This window comes from Nylanderia fulva, unplaced genomic scaffold (genome assembly GCF_048542155.1).
Source record: "Nylanderia fulva isolate GAGA-0341 unplaced genomic scaffold, ASM4854215v1 Scaffold2, whole genome shotgun sequence".
Taxonomy (NCBI): domain Eukaryota; kingdom Metazoa; phylum Arthropoda; class Insecta; order Hymenoptera; family Formicidae; genus Nylanderia; species Nylanderia fulva.
The window spans coordinates 2,278,399-2,304,343 of NW_028190263.1; positions in this window are offsets into that span (position 1 = coordinate 2,278,399).

Below are 25,945 nucleotides of genomic sequence, written 5' to 3' on the forward strand. Positions count from 1 at the left end.
CGACGCGTCTAATAATAATTTTGTAAAATAGTAATTAATTTGAACGTTATGGCTATAATTTAAATGTTATATTTATATGTTACAGACAACGTTGAACATCAACAAGCTTGAACATTAACTACTTCACTGTCGTGCATCGGTGTCGGTGAGTGAGATAAACTTTTATTTAATTTTAAGGTAACGGATTTATAGATCATAGTTGTAGATTGTAGATTGTAGATAGATTCGTTGTGCCAATGGATGGACTAGAATGAATTAGGTCAAACTTATTTAGATTGGACTTTTAATAAATGCCTTTATTATACATAATTAAAGCATATTACACTTAAAAGTGTAGATTAAAGTATAAATTAAAAAAAAGATATAAAAGAATTTATTCAGATTTCATTTATTTATTTTATTTAAAGAATGCACTTGTGATTTTATTAATTGTACATAGTAACAACTGTGTTACATATAAAAATAATTTATTCTTTTAATAAATGTTGATTATCCAAATTTTTTAGTCTATCCATCTATGTAGTGTAATATATAAAATATTTTACTTTGATTGATGTAAATTCAAGTTATCGATCAATTAAATAATGTATATAATATGAATGTTTTAATGAATCTTATTTTATTATAAATTTATTATAAAAGTAATAATATTATATTATATATATATTTATTATTATTATTATTATTACTAAAAGTATCAATAAAACTATTTTGGTCGATAACTTGGCATTATGTTAGTTAAAGCAAAATTAAATTGAACGATGTATAACAAACAATCGTGACAAATTTCTTACGATCGTACCCGAGCGTAAAATTACACTCATGCACCGGCGATGATAATTTGCGATGATAATTAGGAAATGGAAGGAATTTCTTTCCTACATTGAGATCAAAATTACATCTTTGAGAGTAGATGTAGCTAGAATGATTGTGGCCAATACAGGTAGGTCCAATGGCCTAAAAAGTTGATTTAATCATGTACATAACGCTATTATAAAATACGAGTAAATAACGTAAACGCGATATATTTAATCTCACAAATTTAATATTTGATATTTAACATTAAAATACATGAACAAATATACAATTCTTTGATTGTGTATACGTGCGTGCATTATCTATAGTATTTAAATAATTTTATACGTAATTATATGTAATTATATGTATACGTAATTATATATATACAATATACTGTATGTAGTTATATTAAAATTTATAAATTCCCACTAGTATTTAAATAGGAGTTGTAGAAATTAATCGACCAAACTAACGAGTAAATAATTTATTCAGCTTTACGACGTTTCGACCATGTGATTGTGGTCCTTATCAAGTGAAATAAAATGAATTAAATTAAAGTTAATACATTATTAATTTGTCAGTAACATTTCAAGAAATGTTACTGACAAATTTTGTATAATAATGTGTTAACTTTAATTTAATTCATTTTGTTTCACTTGATAAGGACCACATGGTCGAAACGTCGTGAAGCTGAATAAATTATTTACTCGATAGTTTGGTCGATTAATTTCTACAACATCTATTAAAATTTATATTTTTAAATCGAGATAAAAAATGGCAATAAGAGTCAAGCACAGTAAGTAGGGCGCATATATTTTATATTTTATTATAAATCTAAGATTATTGTAAATTTAAAATATGCATTATTTATATAAATTATATAAATATAAATTCTTTGATTATTCAGAAACATATATCTATCCGCACAGTTTGGCGCACGTGTTGCACAAGTTTCTGTTTCACTTATTTCGCAAATGTAGCAAACATTTCCCAAAATTTGGGTCGTTCTCATTCTCTTGTAAAAGCAGACGAATCGGGCGACAAATACTTCATCACCCGTGCTTCTGAAATTTTCATTCAAAGCGTTTCGAATGTCTGACGCGACACGACACGAGCCCGAAATATAACAGCCAACATTGCTATACAGACGACCGATTTAATTTCGCACGTCACTCGCTATCGCGCGCGCGCTGGCATTTAGTGATCGCGAGTTGCGCTCTATTTTCATTTCCATTATGAATAATGCCGAGGTAGTGTAAACGGCCACGGCCTACTGTGTCGTGATTTGCATGAGGCCATTTTAATCGTAAAACGGCGACGATGATGATGGAATGAGGGTGATACGTAGCTCGGAAAGAATTTGTCATATCATAAGTATCAAAAATCGTCTCGTGCGTGACGTTTTTTGTCGTTTTAATATCGTCTTTGATATACAATTAATGTAGAAAATAACGATTACGATTTTTTATTGTACTTTTTTACTTGAAAAATTTGCATACAAATTTTGAAAACATTAAAGTTCCACCGAATAATTATATTTAACTGAATATAAAATAGAAAAAATGAATCGACTTTGTATTGTCATATTTTTATTCGATCTAATGAATTTAATATAAAATATACAAAGACATTATTTCCATTTTTGCACAATATGTTAAAGGTCTGCATTATAAATGTAGAATTATGCAAGCATATATAGACTTTTGTTACATTTCTCGTATTTTCAAAATTTCAATTATAATAGAATTGATAGAATTTTAAGTTATTTTCTCCAAAGAATAACATTTAAAATTTTTAATAGTTTTCAAAATAATTTTGGCGATATTAAGTGCAAAAATAAAAGTTCAAAGAAATATAGAATACCAGGTATAGGATACCAGTTTTATTTGTTATAACAATACAAAAATTATATAATAACCATTTTTTAATCAAGATCGAATTTGATTTATTATATAATTTTCGATAGAATTTTTGAGAAGTAAAACTTAATTTTTTAGCACACGAGAACTTAATAAAAGATTTTTATTCGGAAACTACAAAATCTTCATGAGCCAGACCTTTTTATTTTTATTTTATCATTTAATTGCCAAAATTATTCTTTAAATTACAGAGATCATATATAACATAATATACCAAAAATAATAATTTGTCCCCTTTCAAGCTATTATTTAGAACGTGAAACGACACAAGATTGATTATTTCAAATCGCAATTCTCTAAAAAATCATAGATCGGTGAATGCTAAAAAAGAATTTCGGAAAACGGTTGTCAAAGCGAACTTGGAAAACGTCTTTTAATCAAGATCGAATTTGATTTATTATATAATTTTCGATAGAATTTTTGAGAAGTAAAACTTAATTTTTTAGCACACGAGAACTTAATAAAAGATTTTTATTCGGAAACTACAAAATCTTCATGAGCCAGACCTTTTTATTTTTATTTTATCATTTAATTGCCAAAATTATTCTTTAAATTACAGAGATCATATATAACATAATATACCAAAAATAATAATTTGTCCCCTTTCAAGCTATTATTTAGAACGTGAAACGACACAAGATTGATTATTTCAAATCGCAATTCTCTAAAAAATCATAGATCGGTGAATGCTAAAAAAGAATTTCGGAAAACGGTTGTCAAAGCGAACTTGGAAAACGCGCTACACGCGAATCGCGTGTACGGAATAAGGCCAGCATGCGTTTTACGGAGGAAAATGCGGACGATATAATCCTGAAAGTCGGATGCACGGCAGTGATGCGATGCAAAAGTGGCATGGCATGGTGTAGCATAGCATGTAGTACGAGGAAGGATTCTGCGGAGCTAGACGGAGCGAGGTATCGCATCGTCGACTCGTAAAATCTCATGAGGTCGCTGTCTCGGTATCGAGAGATGTCTCGGGGTAGACGCTGTTATGGTAGCGGGGCAAAGAGGGTTGGAGTGTCGCGAGACGTATATTCGATCCGGGTGAGGTAAGTCTGATCGGAAGAGCAGGAGGGAAAGGGAACACGGCGGTCCATCACAATTTCACGAGCTGCTGCTGCAGCTGCAGCGAGCAAGCACCCTACCGTGCGTCTGTGTGTATGTAGCTCGCTCGCGGCGCGATTTCCACGAGCGTGGATATTTCAAGGGAGAGTCTCGTCGACACACCGTATTCTGCGTTTTCCTGCGCAGAAAATCTCTTTTCGTAACCCCGCAGGAAAACTCGGCGTTTCCGAAATGTAATCCTGCATTTCATTCGCTCGTCTCTCCGCACTACGTCTGTTGAAATACAATTTTTGCGCGCCAAAATCCTGCAAATGATAGGGTAGAAAAAGGAATACTCGTTTTAATGACACTAATTTAGACACATATTGCATTCGTACAAGTTGACATGCAAATGGGAAGATAAATTTTAGTATATAGATATGGAGATAAAATATATATTGTTTTTTTTTCATTCGCACCATATAAATTATTGTGAGATGCAATCACTGAATATTTATTCGTTTCAACATATTTTTGTCATAAATCAATAATAATAAAAATAATTTCTTTTTTTTTCAAAATTAATAAAAATACACAGATATATAGATTAATGAGAGGACATAAAAATATATACACAATTATCCATATATTCGAATAAAAGCTCTGTTCAGATAACAATGTCAAAAATAAAATCGGGGTGTTATCCAATTCTAAACATAGCAACAACATGTTTCAACAGAACGATTTTTCTAGCTCAGTGTTTATATTTCCCCCCGAATAAGACAACGTTCGACTTCCATGCATTTCGCGAACGAAAATTCCCCGCGGGCGTTGCATAATTCTTGCCTCGATATATTCCTCGGGTTAATCACACGCCGACAGGTATCTCGTTAATGAAGGGAGAAAGAGGAGGCCAATCCCCCGATCATCGAGATGGATCGCGTAACACGATGCGTATCTGCGACGACGCGTAAGCCCGATTTACTTATCGGTGCTCTGCGAGGTCCTCACCCAGGCAGCGGATGATGCATATCGGGTTAACGAGAGAACGTGCAACCGGGAGAAACGTGATTAGAGCGCGCGGGCGGAGAGGTCGTGCGCACACAGATGGACGACGGTTGGTTAATTTTCAATTAACCGAGGGAGCGAGCGTGGCTTCGCCGCGTATGGGGGACACCGGATTATATCCGACGACGACGATCGGCACGTCGGATAGCCAGCCAGCCGCCAGGTGACTGCCGATCCGGGCGGCTCTCTCTGCTTGTATAATGTACAACCCTGGTGTACACTACACACGTTGCTCCTCTTTCCGATCGCATGCAGCCGCCCTGGGATTGATTGGACACAGCCGTGCGAGCCGTACTCGATTAAATCGTCGCGCGAATACGGACTGTCCCAACCCTTATCATCCCCCTCATTACGTCTTTCTCTCTCTCTCTCTCCATCTCTTCTCTCTGGGATCGTCCTCGTAAAGCCGGATCGCTTCAAAGCACTCGGCGCGCATCATGTCGACGTAATCGCTAATTCATCGAGGGCTCGTGATCGGCGTCGCTATCATCTTCGCGTAATATCGCTAACGAAGTTAAATCGGGGATGCGGTTAGGAGTGGTAACCCGATATACGCGTTACGCGACGCGTGCGTGGCCGCTACGACACCGTTTACTTCAGCGTTATCCATCGTTTATTAATGACAATGCTTATTTTTGGAATCAAAAGTAAATTTATGTAAAATGAATAAATAAGATGCATATTTTTTCACGTTTATTTATGGTACACGCTGTCAAAATTTTCTAACACGCATATCAGCTTTTTATTATTATTTTTTTTTTAATCGAATCATATTTCAAGAGAGCTTGTGTAAGAAAAAATGAATTATATCTATATTGTAGTAAAATAGAAAAAAGTCACAATAATAATTTAGTTTAAACACACATCGAATTTTAAAAGTACATCCTTTTTCATATTGGTACACAGAAAAAAAGAAATCCTTGATTCAAGTATATTTTTATTCTTGAACGCTATTTGATTGATTTAAGCATAAAATGCTCTTTGTAATCACAAATTTTTATTTGCCTTAATAATAAATAAGTTTGTGTAAAGTATATTTTATCCTTAAGATATATTCTTGTTTTAAAAATTGCATATGGTAAAAACAAACTTAGTCACATTTGAACTAAAAATTATTATATATATTTGAAAGTACCGCTTATATCTGATACTCACTTGTCACTTGTCCTTGCAATATTCATAAGTAAATTTTAGCTTCAACCAAAAATATTTTGCACTTTGTTTTAAGGATAAATTATCCTTTATCCAAAATTATTTATATTTGGCGCTATTATAAGGATAAAATATACTTGAATCAAAGCATATTTGCATTCTTTCAAGGATACTGTTTTTTCTGTGTATATAGGCATTCTTATGGCTCCCTGTTATATTTTACTTCTCCTCCGTCCAGTTATATACACACATCTTTGTTCTTGTTGCTCCCTTTCTCCCGAGTGTGAAAAACTCCTTGCCGACATCCCCCATTCAATTTCCCTTTTCTTCTCTCGCGAACTCGACGCGAGTCTCGCCATCTCGTTAGTAACGCGATCTTTTTTACGCGCGAGACAAGTAATTTTCCATCGTCTCCCTTTTTTTTTTTTTTGTTCATTGCGCCGAAATTGCCGGTGCTCTCGCGTTACCGCAATTAATTTTCCGCCGGCTGGAAACGCGGCTATCAATCGGGCGACGGTGAGGACAACGTCCTTTTCCACGGCGCGAACATCGCGCCCATCCTTCAAGCGAAACTGAATCTTTATTACAGCGAAATACTATCCCCGCCCGTAAGACGGGAAAACTTATTTCGCCCGAGCGCTCGCAAGAAGATCTATACACGCCATACGCTGCCAATTCGTCTTCAGTTTCATCTTGGATCCTAGCCTCGGTTGCTTGGCTAAGGGAACATACGATTCTGTTATTATAAAGCAAGACAAGCTTGACGAAACGATAACTTTGGTTAACAAGCATGAACGCGTTATGAAATGAAGAGAAACCTGACTTGCAATGGTATCTCCTTGCAAAATTGCATCTCCTTGCGTATTTTTAGTCTAAAAATAAATATAACTTATAACTAAAAAAAGCTGAACATTAATAAAAATTTAATGAACATTAAAAGGAAAGATAATTACTCGTCTTAATGGTTATAACTTGGATGACCTTCATATTGACCTCAATTTTGACTTCTCAAGGGAAATTGCATGTGGAGCTATACAATTCTAGATCTCATTTCTCATCGAAAAGATCGATCTGGTATAAATCCAGGTTCGCGTGATATGTAAAAATTATCAGAACATTATTTTATACTTTATATTATAACGTCACAATTTCTCAAGTACACATGATTGTACTTAAGATCTAAGTAATTGATTTCTGCTGAGATCAAGGGCAACGTTAAAGTCAAAATAAAGGTCATTCAAGCTTTATCCATTAAAACGAATAATTATAAAAGAAGAATAGAAGAGAGAAAATTTCATATGCATTATTTCCTTCAGTAATATGTAAACTAAAATTTTGAAAATTATTTTATATATATACATTTTTTAATCAATTTAGCTGCACAATATCTTGATAAATATTATTAAAAAAAAATCAGAATTTTATATGTACGTGAGCGCGCATTTGAATTAGAGTAAAAAAATTGTCCAAACCGGAATAATTATCGTGTCTATACATATAAGAAAATGCGTAAGGAATATGCGTATTTACTTGTATAACTCGCTAAGCGAACGAGAAAGTTGCTTTATAAATCATCGTTCGTACAATGTGTTACTCCGTTGTCGTTTTACGAGGCAACTTGTAGCGAGAGGTTCCTTCAGGAATTCGAGTCATGTCTCGTCGATGGAATGCCGGCTCGTTGAAGGCAAGCATGGAGAGGAGGGTCGGATAAAGGCGATCAACTACGAAGACGACCTCTTACCACACCTTATACGTGTAATAACGATTAACATCGATGGTGCACCTGTCGCTCTTGTATATTGTCACAGCTTACGCTCATTGGCGGCGCTGTTAACTTCCGATGTTATCTCCGAGCAGCCAGATACTTTCGGCCGATCTATTTTTGCATAATAATTCGTTTTTTTTTTTATATATATATCTAAACTGTAGATACCGGAGTGATAGACAAAGAAATCAAATCGAATATGTAAGCATCACAGTTTTATATAAATTATAAATCTGCTACTATATAATCATTACGATCATTACGAATTTATCATTACGGAGTAGTCTTTATTTTTGGTCCTATATAATTCGTAAATATAAATAGCTACTTTATTGGGAAAATAATTTTGCGGTTGAATGACCGGTTTGTATATTCAGTTTTTTGCATATTTAACTTACCGGAGCCGAAATTTTAGTTTAATAGCCACTTGCGCTGTCAGCCTGTTGACTGCCCGATTCACATGGAGCTGACTCTTTTTGCATCAAACTCATCGATCTCATTATACGACGTGAGATCGATAGTAAATATTATGCGGCAAAATTTTTACGTTAAACAAATTTTAATCAAAATTTTGATCGTTTGAAATTTCATTAAACTTTTCTACGACGACCGCGTTAATATTTTTATTTAATTAATTGTATTATAAACTGGCCAGCTAGAGTTGAAAATTCATTTATTCTCTCGAGTCGTTGTCGAGTTCACGTGCGCTTACGAGGGGCTTAACGTGATTGCGAAAATAACCTGCGAGGTAGGTCATTTTCACATCGTGGCGCGTTTTACGCGATGGAGCGCTGAAATTCTCCACTGCGATTTGCCTCAAGTTACCGATCCGATGCAACTTCCTCCCTCTCGTATAGACGGATATCGAGTTTACAACTCTGATGTTATCTATTCCAAGCACACGATTTATGCTCGGAAAAGATGGGGTATGTCGAGAGTTGGCTAAACAGGTCAGTGGCATATAAAACGTATCTAAAGACGATTTTAAATCATTTACCATTCGATACAATTATTGATAGTCGAGGCGTTAAGCTTAAATCACATTCTTCAAAATGACGCTTCGAGTTTGCATTTAAATTGCACTCGAGAAAGAAGTAAATAATTTCTTCTGTTTGCGTCTTCAATCTAGTAAATTCCTCTGAAAATTCTACACGAATACTCAGTTTTCTTTTGCTTAAGAAAAATATTTTTTTATTAATTTGAGAGGGAATAGCAAAAGAAAAATAACTGGATTATAATTATCATTAGCGAAGGAAATAGCAAACCATCACTTTAGCATAGCCTTGTCGCAACAACGACTGTTATTGCTATTATTTACAACATACAGTTCCAAAGATTATAGCTCGTAATGAACAGTTCATGTTTTACTTGGCAGAGACGCTCTCATTACCATACCTCTGATGAACGGCGCCGGCTGCTGTCGTCGCGAGTTTGTAAACAGCCGGTTCATGGAATACCGACGCATCATCAAAGTGATTAGGTGTTTGTCATTCGTGTGCGGGCGATAGTTCGATTGAATTCCTAACTCCAAAAAGTGGTTTTAATTATCGACTGCGACCATCTAGTGCGGAGGGATAGCGGAGAAGCAATTAGCTTTTTGCACGCCCGAGGTTGGCCCCTTTCCCACATCCGCCGTCGCTCAAAGGAGAGAAATTCTTGCGAGAATTAAATGTCAATCAGCCATGACGTTCATTAAGCGGCGCCGTTTGTTCTGGCTTTTTCGCTTTTTTTTATTCCTCGCGCGCGCAAAAGAGAATTCGTACTATCATCCATGTATTCTAATTCGCATCGCGAATTGCTTTTTTTCGGTTCCGATTCGTTCTAAAGATTTCTTCGCAACATACTGTTTTTTTTTTTTTTCAACAATATACACTCAATTTTTATCTATTAAAAAATCAATAGAATATACCAAAATATTGTCTATTTATATGTTATTAACAATTTCTTAAGATTCATCAAATATAATGGACAATTAAAAAATAGTGTTAGTTGTCAGTTGAATGTTAAATTTCTCTTAAATAATTGCTGCAGAGGGAGAGAGGCCAGAAGAGGTAAAGAAGCAAATACACATCGTGGCATCTCAAGCACCAAATGCAATGCAACAACGCTTTCTAGAATTTCTTATAATGGGACGAACGTTTGCGGCGTACGATAGACAACACACACGTTGTTGCTTTGATAAATGGTAACGCGAAAACAGCCATTTCTCTCGTTGTGGCGCTTAGACGATGGCGTTTCTTTGCGAGCTAGCTGCCTTTTCACGGCGGAGTAGGCTGCCGCTTTCTCTTTGCATAAAACATAATTACTTAGAACGGCGGAGAGTAATGCCGAGTGCTCTTCGAAACACAAAAGAGGATGTACACACGCTTCAAGGTATCTCTCAGGTAGCGTTGCGCGACCCGAGAGGTGTTTCTCATGCGAGAGCATAACAGTGCGTATAAGATCAAATGCGCATCCATTTCCGCGGAAACGGCTTCATTCCGTTTCGTAAATTTCGTACAACACCTGCGTCCCGATCTAACGCGATTCAATTTATGATTCGCTGCATATCGGAGAGCTGTCATTGCAGATATATCATATCGCGTAATATTTTACACAAAGTATATATAAAAAGAGAGCTGCGCTGTGCAGTTTATGTATATATATATATATATATATATATATATATGTATATAATTTCGAAACTTATCGGTCCTCGATCTTATATTCGAAGTCTCTAAAAGACTAGTCGAGGGGGTTGGACACTTTAAATTTCTCATGAATATCGCGACCCGAACGGTATCCTCGGTGACGGGAAAATGCTTTCCTATCATTCCAACGTCGTCGTCATCGATCCGACCTTCCTCCTCTCGGAGTCGAAAGTGTAGAAATGGCCGCGCGTGCCCATTCGTATTCACGGTTACATTCCCGACAGCAATTCTCATAAGTTTTTCCTCCAACTTCCCCGTATTCAATTTGCGTGCCACGCTGCGGTAGTCCTTCTCATTTTTCTTTATACCAAAAAAACTGTTCGATCGCAATTCGCGTATCGGCATATTCACTTTCCGAGGAGACGATGTAAGAAGCGCAGGGACTCCACATGTGACATCGATTATTTTATATCATTGCGCATATATATATATATATATATATATATATATATATCATTAATCGCTTTTTAATTTCGTATTCGAAAGAAAATCGTCGTTCTCTCCGGTGCTTCTCGCGGAAAATATTAGGCATTCGTCGGCAAAATACACGCGACTGACTATAACGCGAATCTGACATCCGCCACTTTTGCGTGATACACCGATCTTCGCTTTCGTAACCGCGTGTGCATTTCGCGTATGCATATATGTATACGTACACACATATATGGACGCGGAAAATTGCACGTATATCGTCAGGTATACATTACGCATACAGACAACACTTCGCCGATCCGAAGCTTTTGTGCAAGAACCTAAGTCCCCTTTTCCTTCGCGATTCTCCACTGCGGGAAGAAGCGTCGCTCGTAATGGATGTAAAACGTATGCGGCTTGGTCCATTCTTTATCTTATACATGCCCATACACATATATATACGCGAGACTGGAGATGCCTCGAAGTAAGCGTGCATTCGTAGCAATATACTTCGCTCGTGGAAATGGAAATGGAATCGCTTCTACCGCGCGGCCCCAGGCTCGTATCGTGTTTCGACGGTGTAAATGGGCCGGTCGGCAAATTTATATAGCCATCATATATATATATAATATATATCATAGAGGAACCTTTGGTGTTGATAGTGTTGTCACGCTATGATTAAAAACTTACAGACTTGTTTTTTTGACGGTTTTTCATGCTGCGGGTAATTTTTGTAGAGCGCGCGGTGTATGCTTTTTAAATCGATTCCGAAATGAATACCCTTTGTCAAATATCGCTGCTCTGAATAACAGCGATAAAATACAGTAAAATGTGGTACGATGATATTGCCACTCCTTATAGAAAAGAAATAACTTTGTTTTATTATTATATTATAAAATTCCGTGACCTCGCATTAGATATTCATTGACCGGGAAACTAATTAAATTTCATCGTAGTGAAAATTTCTATATCGATAATCATTATAACTGATCTCTATTGTAACGAAAGTATCTCATGTGAAACGGAATCATGATAACGCTGTATAGTAAAGTGTATCGAAATATAAAGATATACGTATGTATGTGAAAATATTTAATTCAATTTTACAGCATTGTGATTCGTTATTTTGTAAATACATATATCTATAGAAATTTATTCATACGAAAAATAGTGTGTTATCGTATCAGAGAGAGAAAGATCCTCCCTGATCATCGTTCGAAATAATTATGTAAAATAACATTAATGGCTCATAAAAAGTATATCATTACGATAATATACTAGTATGATGATGAACATTATATGGTAGATAATGAAAACATAATGACGACACGTCACACAAAAGTTGATTAAATATGGATATAATATAAAATAATAGGAACGTGATAAACGCAGTAATTTAATTTAAAGCTTTTATGCTATCGTTGATCGTGTGTTAGCAGCTTCAATAGCTTCGTGCTGCAGCTTTGTTCGGCAAATATAGTAGCCTATAAGAGTTCATTATCTATTGTTGTGCATATATACATACTGGCATATTCATAATATTGTTTGCAAATGATTGCCATGAAAAAATAAAAAAAAAAAAAACCAAAGAATTGAGTACAAATATGAAAGTTTTAAATATTTTGGATTCAAAATTTTAATAACAATTCATGTAAGGATAATTTTTAATCTTTTTTTTATCATTATTAATAATAGTAGTAAGCGTAGATATAAAAATTATGTATCCTAATACATGTTAATATTTAATGTTTCTTTACGTGTTGTTTTCTTATCAATTATTATCATTATTATATGACGAGTTACCTGATCTTATCGCACAATAACTAACAGATTGATTGTAAGTGGAGATAAAAATTTGTGTTTTGTAAAACGGTAAATTTCGAGATGCCTGCACGTTTTCCTGTTTTGTCTCTGTTGTGTCCCCGTATTTTCCTGTATACGAAACAAAATATGCAATACATATACGCTCTACCATGTACGTGCCTAACAAAAACATAAACAGAAACTCCGAAACTTTAGTATACGTTACACAATCGCAAACAACAGTAACTAACTATTATTTGCTCGAAACTCCTTTCATATTCCTGAATAAATGTGAAAAAATAACACGGTCGCGTATCTAAGGCGACTAAACCCTCCGTTAATTTTAATTCCAAAGTTCCTCTTTCATTTCTATTTCACTTGATAAGAGGCTGAAGTCAATTCGCATATCATTCATAATATTAATAATGCGCATATTATTAATATAATATCAACATCATATAGCCTTGCATTAACGATTCGAATGTTCGATTCGCATTTCCATCAATTTTCAACTATTTTGATACCTCTGTGAAATTAATAATATATTCTACCAATCGAAAATCAGAAATATCACAATAAACACCGTCAATTTGTTAGCATCGCGCGTTACTAACAAATAAGTAGAATATTATTTCCGCGATGCCGCGAAGCTCTCTCTCTCTCTCTCTCTCTCTCTCTTTCGCCTCTCTGATGAGATTTCTCGACAAAATTAATCTCAGCTTGAATTCATCTTGTAAATATAACTTTGCGTGTGCGCAATTTTCTCAGCATAACTCACAATCGTTGCGCTTCAAATGTCACATTGTTTCTCGAATTACTTCATTTTCTCGCGGGACAATTACTCGCGGAAAATGACGACAGCCGGCGAGGCGCCACGTATATCGTCTCCACACTGGTCGTCTGTTTATTACGCAAACATAAATATTAATATTAATTCCACACACGGACACGGTATGTAGGTAGTTATTGTTTCTCGCATTTCACGTATTCCACATACAAAACGTTGCGGCGCGCCGTCGCATAATCAATTCCGCGTATCTGCGCGATGATGAATGACTTTGGAAGAGGCACTTCGGAGATAAATAAACATTTTGCGTTGCAAATATTACCTAAAGCCGTTCTGTTATCGATCGATATGTCGATCGGCGGATATATACAGCCGTAACGGGAAGCGTGATAAGTAATATCGCTCGGAATACAAGATGGTAGCTGTCGCGTTGTAAATAAAAGGAAAAGGGGTGCGTCGTAATTGTAAATCATGAAAACGTGTAAAGCCGTGTCTTTTCTTGGCGTTTGCTTTCTTCCTTTCTATTTTTTCTCTCTCGAGGAGGAGTCGATATTTCCGGTAATAAAAATCCCTCGAAATCGCATTTCGCGGGAATATTACGCGGCGGTTATATACGTAAGAGAGAGAGAGAGAGGTCTTTGAAGCAAGTGTTACCAGCCGCGGTGTTGATCGACCGATGGCGAGATGCCAAGAGGGACTATCGTGATAACACACGCCGGAACACAGCACGGCGGAATGCCCCGTGGAAGGGAATAAAATTGGTCGAACACCCGATAAATGCATCGCTCGTGAGTGAGAGAAAGAGATGAAATTCGAGGCTTTGCGGAAGAGAAATGCCCTTTCGCGAACAAAGGAGATCTTACCGTGGATCGTTAAAGGCTTACACCCTAATGACTTTCCATATCGACTATTGCATATCCGTGCCGTCGTATTTGAACTTTCCCCGTCTGTAAATCGCGCGTCTGTAACTTAATAAGCGACTTAATCTCAACGCTATGATCAACGTTGATTGATGAGCGCTCGTGCAAAATCGTTATTACGATCATTTATTACAGCGGTTAGCAGCAGCGTGCGTTCTCCACATAACGCGTATATTTGGACGTATTTTACGTCGAGAGAGGGAGGAAGGAAGGAGAGGTAGAAGAACAATGTGCGGTTGGTTTTTCTCGTCACGAACGAAAGGGATGAACGAGGTCCCGTCTCCGGGGGCGTTGGATATAGCTGAAAGAGTAGCGCGCGCGAGCGTCACACAATTGTAACTTTAATTTCTCGAGGCGACTATCTCGATGGAATTGCGACGGAACAATCATGGGATAGGACTCGGACAGAACGGATACGCGGGAGGAGGGCTGGGAGAAAAGGGCCGAGAATGTTATCCGCATCGGTTGGTAGAGATAGGTTGGGGTTTGCAGCTTGGGAAGGTTAACCCCCGTGTCCTTTTGGCCCGCGCGTGTTTTCCTCCACCTGTTTCCACGTCCGTATGAAACTTATCCTGTTCCGAAAGTTTCGATCGTGTCGTGTTGTCGAGTCGCTTTATAACGCGGCCAACTTTTGCGCGGCGCACACCCACCGATCAGGTTCGGTAATTGAACTTTAGAACATTACCACCGCCTGTCCGCTTTGATGGCAACAGTCCGGGCTAGCAGTCGGCGGAAGAGCGTCGTTTTAACGAAAACACCGTGTAATCGAGAGAACGACGCGCGTTTAGTAATGAAAGTAATAAAACGAGTCAAGATCTAAAGAGGCGCGAGAATACAAAAATTATTTCAAGCTTCCTCTCTATCCTCTCTCTCGAAATATGCAACTCTGCCATTTTTTCACTATACCGCAATCTTGTAATTGCCTTTTTTATACTTGTTTAATTATGCAGTGGTGTTCTCTTTTACGCGGCAACTGTTTGTTTCCGTCAAGCTTCTTTGCGCGATGAGTAAGTACCTGTTAGAGTATCGTCTCTTTGAGGGCGATTTAACGCGCTAAAAATTTAGTGGTACGACCGTACGAAGAGAGCGACGGTGGAAAAGTAAAGAGGATGAAAAGATCGTATTCGACTTTTCCGGATGACTTTGTGAATCCTAGCTGTTCCGTGTAAGTGGCGGATAAGAGGGAAACCTTGTCGGCAAATCTACTTAACTTAATCTCGACCCATAATCCGATAGTTATTCTTTTTAATGCGTAATATTTAAGCAGCATTATAGTTCAATAGTGCGTAGAATGTGAAAACAATGTTTTACATTAAAAACCTGCTTCTAATTTTTGACAAAAAAATATCTATATTATAATATACATTAGACAAACTTGAAAGGATTAAACTAAATTTTAAAAAGTGCATTAAATTTTAAAATATACGCGCTCGCTAGAAAGATGTAAAAATACTCGAATTACATTTTCGATCTTTTAATGCAGCATTAATTATATCAAATAAGTATTTTTATTTTCTTTATATCTCTAGAATTTATATTATGTTACCTATAGAATATTATAAATCGAAATCATCAATTTATTATATTTGTCCGATTACGCAAGTTTATCATTGTTACTTACTTATTTAAATGACTTCTCTCTATTTGGATGTGTAATAAACGACGGCAAATTAAATTAGATTACGAAAGGAAATTAAATGATTTGTGCTAAGGCCGACGTGTTCTACTAGAATCTATCTTGCTGCCGAATTACGAAAGCGCGTACCGAGAATTTATCGACTGGCGACTTTCCGTGGGCTAGACGACCGACCGCCTACGTCGCCTTTGCTTTAGTGCATTCTCTACGTCGCCGCCATGAAAATTAATGATAGAACTCCGACGAGCTTCCGTTTCCGGTCGTCCAGGCGTGCGCGAGCGAGAGACGCCGGCGGCGAATGAGAGGGACAGAGACAGAGAGGGTAGGAAAATCCTGGAGAGCTCGGTCAGAAAACGTAGTGTTTCGCTCGTAGCTCGTTAGAATAGAGAAGGAGCGAGCGGCATAATTTTCAGTTTAAAACATTCGTTCTCGTCGCTCGTAGTCGGTGCCGGGAGTTTTATCCGGACTGACTGTCGGTTGCCTCTAATAAAATGCAATCTGATATATGTACTTTCGCAACCATTAAAGCATATTTCCTACTTAAAACGTTCATCAACCACAAGCGATCCTAACAATGGGAACACGTGAGATACAAGTTTCTGTGCAAGCTAATAATATATATTAAATATTTTAATCGGAAAAAAGTAAATACAATATATTTTTAATTCTTCAATTACGTTTTTCTTATACTTTGTTATTAAATTTCTCTAGAATAATGGTGATATTTTAAAGTTACTTTATATGGTATAACAAGTTTATATAAAATGATGAGAGTATCTGGTTTCTCTAGATTATCCCGAGATTAGTTGTTGATGGACCGATGGACATCTTGATGAGATCAGAACGATATCGATTGCTCCGATATATTATCTACGTTTCTTGTCAATAAAGCCCTGATATTGATTGCCGATATCGTTAAGGACATCGGTTGTTGATACGATGCCGATATATTTGTTGTCAATGCAGGGGTAAGGTTCATGTTGACGTTGCTAGTTATTATTTCGACTCTCAGCCAATCAAATGTCAAATGTTGCCCTGGTACTAGATTGATCGTGAATTTCTGCATCGATATTGATGAGATAGCTTATCGCGGATTCTATCCGGCCGATGAAACGAAACAAGTTGCGAAATATGAAGGCGGAGTTTACATTATGACGAAAAAGAGCGGAGTTTCGGTCGTAAATCAGCTTTACCTCAAGAGTTAATCGGGAAAGAGGGAGAGAGAGAGAGAGAGTATATATACGCGAAAGGAGAAGAAGAGAACAAAGAAGGGACGGGAAGATAGTATAGAGTAAGACGACATTTCTCCTCCTGCAGATTAGAAGCGGATAAAGGCTAATGCCAGAGCAGAGACGAGTTACCGCCGGCCAAGCTGGAGTCTTTAAATGCATAACACGCTTAATCCTACGTAATACCATACTCCTTATCGTTCCTTACTTTCGAGCGAAGGGAAGGACTCTTCTCTCTATTCGTCGCTATTGCCTCTATTTTGTCCCACGAACCTCGCTATCGGTCGGAATACCGTTCTTGTTTCCGTATTCGACGAACGTGGCCGATCCCGGAATAACGACGAGGCTGCAGGAAAAGAGGAACTAAAAGAACAACAGAGAGAGAGAGAGAGAGAGAGAGAGACCGGTGTTCCGGAAAATAAACCATCCGTAGCGCAGTTTCGAGTAAAATTTATCCCACGGCTAAAAAAAAGGTAGAGAAAATACGCTAAATCCGTTCGGTGAATCACTGCGAAACGGAAATGGAACAAGCTGGTTTCGCATACGTTGACCGTAACCATTCCTAAGACAGTAAACGCGTCTCTCTGCTGTTCCTCAGTAGTATAAGTCAATGGAAAGTCGGACTTGTATCGCGTTTTTCTCTCGAAGCTTCGATGAACAAACTAAAATTACTTGCGAGAGTAAAGCGCTCATTTACATAGTGAATTTTACTGACAAGCGACAAGATACGAGCGGGGTTTTGTAGTTTTATGTAAATCGCTAATGGGATTTAGTGTAACGGGATTTACGCGTAAATGACTCGCGTATTTTTTCGATTTTGCGATTTGATGTAATACGAGCGGATTTGACTCGCTCATATCCCGTGAAAAATTTGCGCTTCGCTCACGGATTTCCCAATGTCTCCGACGTCTCTACGATAATAGAGATTACGTGCCATCCGGTCTTATGTAAATGTAAAAAATAGAAGAGACGCGTTGAGAAAGTCTCACAAACCGAAATTTCTCGTGCGCCGCGATCGCGTTCGGTGTTGCATCCTGTGAAAAGAAACTAGAGAGTTTGTAATTTACCGAACGAGAGTATTCGATGATTCGGATACGATTTCAATGATACTGCTGGATTGTTTCTGGCTTTTACCCAGAGAATAGCGGAGCCGGATGAATGCGACGTATTACAATAGAGGGAGAAAAAAAAAAAGAAAAAACCTGGGACTTCTCTTTGTCGCTTCGGTCGATCAGGGGTATTTACGTCTTAATTACACGGTGCATACGGGGCGAGAGAATTTTTTTGTTCGCACGATTCATTTCTGTTCTTGCACTGTCATCCAGGGTAACATTATGACGCAGCATACATGCGAGGACGTAAATCCGTGTTATTTCGGACGTAATGGAATCGATAGAGCGGACCGGCGCGTGTTTACTCGCGAAACAAGCGGAGTCAACGAAAAATAAAAGATTAAAATGGGCGGTGCGGCGATCCTCGTGCGTTAAACGAAAATATTTTTTCCCCGAGCAGTAGCCGACCACGCGATGAACTCGATATGTTTATTTCTACCGGGTGGTCTGCGCGCGCGATACACATTTTCATCCAAAAATGATGGAAAACAGGTTGTGTATGTATCCCCTATATTTTGCGAATTTGATTTTTTTCCCTTTGAAATTGTTGAGGATAATTTGCGACGAAAGAAAGAAAGAGAAATCGAGTTCTGGCAGGCGTTTGCGATCGAGAAATGCTTCTAACACGCTGTTTTATTGACAAAATACTCTGTTTTTCCTCGAAAGGGCACAATTCGAGGAACGAAACGGGAGAATTAAGCCTTTATAGTTGGCGTACGAGTAGTTACTGTATAAAATATAGACCGCGTCCATTAAGCCGCACTTACCGCGTGCGCGCGTCAGTATTTCGCTTTATCGATATTATTATCGTGGTTCCCATTTAGGTGCTACGTGCGTACAATGCGATTACAATTCCGTATACGATCGTGTTTGCAATTCCATAGCGGAGCTTAAGTCAGTTTGGCCGCGGCCGAACGGGAAAATTGCCGCCAAGACGCGTTCGGTGGCAAATTTCTCCCCATCTCGGAGAGAAAAAGAAGGTACATTCGCGCGCGTATTTCGTCCGTTCCTCCCCACGATTATATGGAAATACACATTAAACGAGAGCGTGTCTCGCGCTGCTATATAGACAGCGGGGAAATAAAAAAACAAGGAGATATTTGCATAAAATCGATTTGCCGGATTCCGTGTCGCGGTCGTCTCGTCGCGTCGCCTCGGGAAGCGGAAGAAAAATTCAGGGTAAATACGCGAGAGTCCTCGTCGCAGGCGCAGGTCGCAAAGGTTTGTTCCGATACCCAGTTATGTGGAAAAGAGCAATCGGTCCTGGCTTACAGCCATTTAACGTCCTTTAGGCAAATAAAAATTGAATGTAAAGCAAATGTTATTTTAACGCGGCGCGGGAAAGAGAAAAACCCTGTTATTTCTTGCGTCCGTTTTTAAACGTGTTGTATAAGCAAATGCGGCGCATATAAATTTATCCTCGTTTGCCCGTGTACCTACCTACCGTCAATATTATGTCTATACCGCAACGTTATATGCGCCTGTGATACTATTTGCCGAGCGACAGAAGCTGACACTTCCAGTTTGATATCGTATAATGAATTGTCAATAATGTTCCGTTCTCCGTATTTCGCACAGTACTCGCAAACTCTAAGAAACTTGCTCGAATCAATTCTGCGCTGGATTCTTTTTTTTTTTTTTTTTTTTTTCTTACGAAGGTACATCACGCGTGTTTATCTCGACATGCGACATGTGATATAAGCGCGCGAGCTAAGGGAAAAAAGAAGCGAGTATATGAAAGAGAGAGAGAGAGAGAGAGAGAGAGACAAATGGAAAATAGAAGGTTGGGATCAGTGGGGAGCTCTAGAAAGAAATAGAATTTATCCCTTCCAAATAATCGGTACCCTGTCAGTGTTCCGTCGTTCGCAGGTATCAGTTGTAGAAACTTGTCACGAGAAACGACACGACGTCGCACCGTCCGGTTCCATGGGAATATTGCTCGAAAAGCGGAGAAGGAAAAAAGAACGTAGTACGAGCGGAAAGATTGAAGAGTTAGCGGTGGTAGAGGAAGAAACGCGTGAGAAAGGGAAGAGAAGGGACGCGGAAGATGGAAACGTTAGATTTTTCGTGTTCCTCGCGCAAAAGAGAGAAAGTGGATGGAAAAGCATTAGCGAGCGATAAAACCCTTCCTCCCGTCTTCCTCTCCCTCTCTCTTTCTCTTTCACTTCCCTTCTTTCTGATCGTGTCATCCCCTTTTTTTGGTCATGTACTTCTGTCTTCTTTATTGCCGCGAAAGTGCAGCGCATTTTTGTCGCGCATTCAAATATTGTGCGAGGAAAAGTTCGATCCACTTTCGAAAATGCAACGACTGACAGCGGCAGGCAAGAAGAACGTCGATAGCGTGAGTAAACGAGTGTAATGTACCGTGTAGAATAGCTGGATGTGAATGCGCGCACGAATCAACGATGATAAAAATTTTGATAGCTGCTTGCAAATCAATGATTTGCAAATTTCGCGAAATTTTTGAGAAGCATTGTTTTATAATTTCTCCCTCGATTATCGAGTATCTCGCTTTTTTATTATTATTGCTGGTTCGAATCTGCCTTTTTAATTCACGTGTGAATTAGAATTATGCGAGGTTTTGGAAAATAATAAATTCACAACACTATATGCTAATCACTTAACGGCCGACAGGCACCTCGCTGCGCAAAATAGATTGCAAAGTAATGGGATTGCCGCGTCGAAAAAATAGAAAAAGACGTCGCATTTGTCCAGATTTCATTTTACCAAATTCCAAAGGGAGAATTGAAGCGCATTTTCCCGTTTCCGCGGCAAAGGGCACTTTCGTTCGCGAAGGAACCGCTTTGCGGAGATGGAGAGAGAGAGCGCTGCGCTAGAAGCTAACCGGGAATAACCGGAATCGACGAACTCGCTCGGGCGTAGCGCGGACACGTCCGTGCATCTCGGAGATTTCTCCGACAGTTCCGCCTTTGCGAAATGCTTGAATTCGCGAAACCGCAGGGACTTTATCCGCTCGCGTTTTATCCACCGGCGTGTCTGTGTCTTTCTATCAGTTTTGGGAAAGCGTGCGATTTATAGCGGAACACAGGGTTTGGTATAAGAATGAAATAAACTTGTAATTTTTATGAGATCATCGTTTTACGTATATATACTTAAAGGAGTTAATGCTATGCTTGTATGTACATTCAACATCGAATTTCTGTTATAATACTTGAAAAGTTGTATATTTTTCGTTTGCATAATTTTATTGTAATTGAATTGCTTTGTGGTCGCAAGGAACAAATTGGCGAGTTGCGTTATGAAATATTCTTGTGAACGTGAAGGATACTTAAATCTTGAAGATTTTATCTCGTGTTTATATTGAAAATTTATCCCATGTACATACAATATAATCTTTTTCATTCATAATTTCAACGCTGAAATATATTTTTATTTAAAAGTAATTTTCAATCCTCTTCCTATTTCTTATTATCTGTCTTATTATCTTACGTTACTCTTTTCTCTCAATAATTTTAGACACACATATACACTTGCAGTGGAGAGTCTTCAGAAATCGGATGTGCCCTTTAGCTTAAATTAGATCATACGCCCAAAATTAATCCGACGTAAGCGGCATTTTCCACGTAATCGCATTTGCTTAAGTGACACTCGAAAATCCCGGGCCTTTATTGGTCCTCGGCTTGATTCAAGTACCAATTATTTTCAGGAGATTAATGTTAAGCGCGCGCGAGTTACGAGCCGTGCACTCGACCTACGGGAAGTTTACCTCGCTAAAAGAGAAACGTTATGTTCGATGATTATCTCTGTACGGAGAGAGGCAAATGTGCTCGATGCATATATGGAGGACGAATAGGGAAGAAGCGAGGCCACCATTCACGATTAGCCGCGCTTTCACAGTTGCACTCTAGAATGCACTTATGTAGTTGGCAATGCGGGACCGAGAGTCGGACGCGCGTATTTGCCATAGAAAAGCATTTCTTTATCGTGCGCTCTCCTTCCTTTGCCGGTGTTCGTTATTTTTTCCACCAGAATGCCACCATTTTGGTGGTACTTTTTTCTTCTCGTTCGTTCTTTCTACTTGCGCGGTCTACCGTCCTGCGGAAAAGCTTCTTAAAAGGTGGCGTCTACCTCTTTCCACGCTGCTCTCTCATGCCGCTATCTTCCTTCTCTATTTAGAATTTCTCGCTCGTAATTTTTAATAATGTTTATTCAAAACTGTGTGTTAATAGAAAACCACTGCTCTCTAATGTTAACGCCTTAGCTTTACTTTGACTTTTTACTCTTCCTGGAAAATGTGATTACTTACCTTATATTGCAAAATCTTTAACAGATTATTTATAAATATTTCTCTTTCTTGAAATATTTAAACAAACAAATTATATATTTTACGTACACAATTTTTTTCAAAGTACCATTTAGAGTCTTTTAAGCTTTGATAAATATATCCTGACAAATATTGATACATGTTCCTCTTTTTATCGCGATAACGTTTTTTGTAGGTCAATTAAATATCAGTGATCATACGCATGTATTCTGAAAATAAAAAATCATATAATAGTTGCTTTCCATTGACATCAAAACTTGGATAAATCTCACTTTTGTCTTTCTTTAACATGGATGTTCCGATCATTCCGATTGTTTCGGATTTGAATTGTTATCTCGGGTATCGAAAAATTCCGATATTTCGATCATTTAACATTTATATCTTAAAACGGTATATGTTACACGAGACAAATCAATAGTGAACAGTCGCCGATTTTATGCTACAAAGGGTAATTAAACCCGGTCTAATATTTCTCCAGAGCACAGCGCAGATAATATGTAAAGCAATTATCATGCAACTTGTACACCCAACATTATTTTCGCTTTATTCGAAATTGGTGTAAAGCTTTATGCCAAGTATATTAAACAGGCGCGCTTGTCGGCTTAATTGTCTGCGTTGCAACGCGAATGACACAATTAATCATTTTGAGCTGGTGCGTATCAAACAATTGAAGTTGCGAGGTTTGCTGGACTAAACGGACTGAAGTAACCTGTCGCGTATCTGGAAACACGTGCAGTATATAACAGGCACGTGAGCAATGTGACGCGTCGCGATATGACAGAAGACAATGTGACAGATGGACCAAGCGATGTAACTTATAATAGTCGAAATATTCAAGGCGTGAAATCCTTATAGTATAGGAGTTGATAAACATCGCGAGATGCAAGCTTAATTAGGCAAAGCTAAAACGAAAGTCATATGTCGATTATAAAAAAATGTAATTATTCAAAAATATATACTTCTTCATCGTACATTATAGCACGAAATGTTACGAAATATATAGCACGAAAGTTTCATTATAAAATAAAACACAATTTTTTTTCAATAAAAAGTATAAAGAAATGAAAATTCAAAAAAATTAATAATACTTTAATATTTCAAAATATATTTGCACATATCAGATATATTCTAGTATACAAATGTACATACATGTTGTATTTTGTTTAGTAAATTATTATATAATTACTACTTTTATATAAAAATTATATAAATTTTATTTTATAATTAAGATTATATAATTTTACACGCACGTGGAAACTGTTATCTCTAAATATTAATAAAATATAATAAATCTCTATCATATATTATTTGTCATATATTTACCTATTTATGGGTTAATGGCTTATGATGATATAATCTCCGCATGAGGAAGTTTAAGCCAACATCGAACGTCTGCTACGACGTTCTATCGTTGAGATTTCATCAGCGGGTATCTAAGGGGTGTCATAAGCAGCTGCTGTGGACAAGAGTACTTGAAAGCACTCCTGCCCGTTCCAAACTCGAAAATAGCTTCGCTTCGTGCGTTAGTTTCGTCGTTGGACGATGACAGCATATACGGACACATCGATTTCCAAGAATTGCAGATTGTGCTAAAACGCGCCAATCTCGTTATATCGAAGAACAAATCAATGAACCAATACATATAAATATTTCAATATATAAATTACAAATATTTTATATATAGATATATATATATCGAGATTGAATTATATAAAATATTAGAAAAAAGAAAGAGAGAGAGAGAGAGAGAGAGAGAGAGAGAGAGAGAGAGGATGTAGCCGAAATAGAACGAAAAACACTAAAATAAATGCGATATGTAATTTAATTAAACAGAATCTAAAATTCACGCGAGCATATTAAAAGTAGAAATCTATTTATCGAATGTATCGTTATATTTAATACTTATTGCTAGGGTGTTATATATGTATAGAGGCATTTACTATTTACATTTTTGGACAGATATAATAATATTTATCACACTTATAAATCGACGCGATATCGATTGCGGCAGGTATTACGTCCCGCATGGAAGTTACAAAATCATAATTTCGAATAGAATTCTACTCTGTGGATATTTCGCATCGGATTTTGCGCGCGTCGAAAAGCTGTCGCATTGACATCAAGCGGATTTTCGTTGGATTATCGGGCTCTCCGCGAAATTATTGCGATCCCGGAAGAACACGGATGGTATTTTGGAATTTCGAGAGAATCACGCGCGTGGTAGAAGGGATGGGGATGGCCCGCTTGACGGTATAACCGATGGATAACAGACTAACGCTTCGTTATACGCGGACAATAACTATACCTACCCTGCCGCGCTCGTGTCCGTTGAATTATTTATGCAATTAGGCGTCATCGCTGCACGTTATGCGTATCCACCGTGAATCTACGCCGCCGACAACGTCGGTGCTATTGCCAGGCGTATATATCCGTCGATTGACGGGCGTGGAAAGACTACGTTCGATAGTTGACTTCGTTCCATGAATCGATCCATCGTTGCCGTAGATTTCTGCGTGACTAAGCTTTAAGTGAGTGCGGCTGGATACGCGCTTCCACACCGACGTATATATAGTTTGATTTGCTCTTCTTTCCGTCCGATAAAAAAATACTAGCTTCGTTTATATCACGGAACAAGCTCGAATGTATATGTGTCGCGGACGACGTTAACTCTCGACATGGTAAACGAGCTTTAGTAAAGGACGCCAACACATTGCTGTTATATTGAACAGTTAATTACGTCACATTTTATGAAATTAGCACATCATGACTGGTTTATACATATATATTTATGCAAATATATGGATTCTTTTTCTTTTTACGTCCCCTGTACTTAAATCTTGTAAATTTGTTTATACCGCGCTATATATAAACGCGTAGATTTTCTCTGCTTGCAAAGCTATTGAAAACTAGGCGTTTTCGTGCGAATAAAAATCGCCGATATATTCGCCATTAATCGCTATACCAATTAGAAGCCTCTCCGGACGAGAAAGTGATCCGGGGATAGTTAGAGGTAAACGAATCGACGCTCGCGAGGGCTTTAACCGGCGAGACTAATGGCAGCAAAGTCGAATAATTTGAAATAATGCGCGAAACTTGGGCTGGCGATTTGTTCGGCAAGTTTGTAGCCCGTGAAGCGCTAATTTTTCCTCTACGTGACCATCCAAGCGGCTCGTTCGTACCATAATTCGTTTTAGTAGTCGTGAATCGAGCGCGCACCTACGGGACGCGATTTATTATCTCGCGAAGGAAAAAAAAACTCTTAGTTCTCCGTTGGTCCATTCGACGCGTGATACGTCGGACGATCAGCGAGAAAACTCGTTGGAAAG